This window comes from Orycteropus afer, unplaced genomic scaffold (genome assembly GCF_000298275.1).
Source record: "Orycteropus afer afer isolate SDZICR_OR568_19922 unplaced genomic scaffold, OryAfe1.0 scaffold00848, whole genome shotgun sequence".
Lineage (NCBI taxonomy): Eukaryota > Metazoa > Chordata > Mammalia > Tubulidentata > Orycteropodidae > Orycteropus > Orycteropus afer.
The window spans coordinates 185,195-188,527 of record NW_006922435.1 but is presented as its reverse complement, the minus strand read 5'-3'; positions in this window follow the sequence as shown (position 1 = coordinate 188,527).

Here is a 3,333-nt window from a genome sequence, read left to right as displayed (position 1 = left end):
ATGTGAAGGTTTATCATTTTTCTTTGAGGTTACGGTATGATTTTTATTTTTCTCCCTGAGTTTAGAACAGTCCATTCTATCTTGCAACTCTCTTAACTCCCTCACCATTTAGAAGTTCTGTAACTCCACACTATTTTCCTTCTTTTTTTTGTAGTTTTCCTCACTTGCCAATTGATGTCTCTGGTTCCCTGTGTACAATCTTATAAGCTTATTTTACTTTGCATATACACATAGCTGTGGTTTCTGGTTTATGTCATCTGTGTATTAATGGTCGGTTGTTATTTGCTATTTTTCATTTTCTGTTCAAAGGACTCCCTTTGCATCTCTTGTAAGGTTGGTCTGATTTTAACAAATTCCCTTAGTTTCTGCTTCTCTGGAAATCTCCTAATTTCACCATCATATTTGAGGGACAATTTTACCAGGTATATAATTCTCGGTTGAAAATTTTTCTCTTTCAGGGTTTTATATATACCTTCCAATTACCTTCTTGCTTGCATTGTTTCTGCTGAGAAATCAGAGCTTATTCTTACTGACTGTCCTTTGTAAGTACCTTTTTTGTTTTTCACATGCTTCTTTCAGGATTCTGTCTTTGTCTTTGGTTTTGGTGAGTTTGATGATGATATGTCTTGATGATTTTCTTTTGGGGTCTATTCTTTTTGGGTTTTGTTGGACGTCCTGAGTGGATATGTTCTCATCTTTCATCTTATCAGTAAAGTTCTCATCCAACATGTCTTGGACTATTTTTTCTGTGTTATTATTTTTCTCTTCCTGTTCTGGAATTCCAATGACCCATAGGTTATTCCTTTTGATGGTATCCCACATGAACCTTAGGCTTTCTTCTTTTCATTTTTGATTTTTTTTTTTCTGATTGATCCTTTTCCAAAGAAGTATTCAGGTGTTTGTCTTCAATCTCCTTAATTCTGTCTTCCATTGCATCAATTCTGCTCCTTTGCCCTTCCAATGTGTTATATATTTCTGGCAATTTAGTATTAACCTTCTGGATTTCTATCTGTAGATTTAGAATCATTTCTAATTTTTCATTTATTTTGTCATTTTGTTCTTGTATTTTCTTCAAAAATTCTTCTAGGTTTTTTTTCTGTGTTTTCTTTTGTCTGTCTCTCAGCCCTTTGAAGATACCTAAATAGAATTCATTTGAATTCCTTATCAGAGAGTTCCAATGCTACTTCTTCCTCAGGGATGTGTTCTGGATCTATATCTTATTCCTTTGTTTTATCACTTTATCTTGCTTCTTTGTGTAGACTGTAATGGTCTGTTGTCTCTGAGATCTCATGGTGTTGTTGTATTTAGATCTCTTTTAACTGTTTGTGAAGAGCAGCCAAGGGTGATTCAGGCTCTTCTTGGTGGTTTTTATCTTTGGACCATTGATGGAGAAGGAGGTGGTGACTCTCACTCAGTAAGTGAAGTTGCAGGAAGTGTTGGTGTAGTTGTTTGTTATGGGGACTGTTGCTGACTCCTGCTCAATTAGACAAAAATTACAATTGAATAACCATCAGAAAACTAAAAGCACATGAATAAAAAAAAATACACCATGTAATCACACAGTAACAAAAAATCGAAAAATTGAAAAAAGAAGAAGACAAAAACAAGAAAACCTGCTATGTCTGGAAACAGGGCAATAAGAGAAAAAAGGTAGAGAAGGGTAATAATGAAGTGAAAAATGGGAAAAATACAATAATATAAACAAGGAATGGGGTTAACCAAAAGAAAAAAGAAAAAGTTTGTATCATGAACAGGAAAAAGAAAAAAAGCTGAAAACTAGGACCTGGGAGGGGAACATTTAGAATAATAGTTAAAAGGACAAAAGTATTAATAATAATTGTAGTTTTTAAACAGAAAAATAGAAGCAAATTAAGAATGAGAAAAAAGAAAGAGAAAGAAAATAGAATAAATATAAAAAGAAAAAAATCACGAGATGGTAGGCAGGGTACCCAGGCTCCACCTGAGCACACAGACTGGGATGGAGTTCCTGCAGGCTCAGGTGGGTGGGAGTGGGGATGGCCGCACCTCCATTCACCAAGGGGTGTGGGGTGTAACAGTAAGAAGGAGAATGTCGCACCTTCTCAGTCGCCCAGGTCCGGAGTGTCCTTGGGGTTACTGGCAAGCAGAACCTGTTCTTAAGCTCCTGGAATCTGGGAGAGCACTGTCTCTTTAAATATCCAAAATGGTCAAGGCACTTGTAAACATTCAAAATGGTGACTCCCTCTGGACAGGCAAAAGTCCACAGCTCAGCCCACCTTTCTCTTCACTGGTGCTTTGCCTTTTATTCCCCAGCCACCAGGGAAGTCCTCCATGCAGTCCCTTGCTAGTACGGCTGATTTTTAGGTTAATTCTTAGGTCCTACCACCACTCGGGAATCTCCAAGCTGTTTGTGCCATGCCATCAGGCTTGCTCAGGATCGCTGCCAGAACACAGCTTCGTCTGTGTCCTTTTTTGGTATTTTCATGCAAATTCTTCTGCTAGTTGGGGTTTAGTTCACTTCTATATCCTTCCCTTCAAGGCTCAGGGGTCCAGGATTATCTTCTTTGACTGTGTTAATTGGTTTCCCTTTTGTTTGTTGAAGAGGGTCTGTGCAGTCTTTCTCCCTATTCCACCATCTTACTGGAAGTCTCATCTTGTCCCATTTCTTTGTTTGATTTGAAGTTCTCTGCTGCCTCTAAGACATTTTGGAGTTGTTGGTGTATTTATTAATTATGTGTTGGTTTGTTTCACTCTTTTTTAAAAATTATTTTGCTTTGTTTTGACGTATGTGGATGGGTGTGGTAGGTGTGCTTCTTTTATTGCTAGTTTGAGAGCACTGGAATGTTCCCCACCTGTCTCCAGGTGGGTAGAATAATTGGTAGGAATGTGGGTCTCTGTTTGCTGGTCATGAAGAGGTTCAAGTTTTGTCAACTGCCTGTTGTTAATTCAGTCCTGCAGGAGCAGTTGGTGGTGCTCACACTTTGGGTGTACTGGTAGGTATAGTATGTATGGGTGACTAGTGGGGAAATTATGTCTTTGTCCCATTGGATGGGGCAAGGGAAAAAAAAAGAGGAAAAAGCAACAATGAGATAAAAGATTGGTAAGTATAAAAGAAGAAGTAAAAGAGGGAAACATAAACAAATAAAAAGGAAGAAAACATGAAAAAAAGAAAGAAAAAGCAAATGAAGAAAAGGAGCTCTGGTGGTGTATTGCCTAAGGCATTTGACTGCTAACCAGAAAGTTGGCAGTTCAAAGCCACCAACCTCTCCATGGTAGGAAGATGGGACAATCTACTTCCCTAAAGATTTACAGCCTTGGAAACTCAATGGGAGTCAGTATGAGTAGGAATTGACT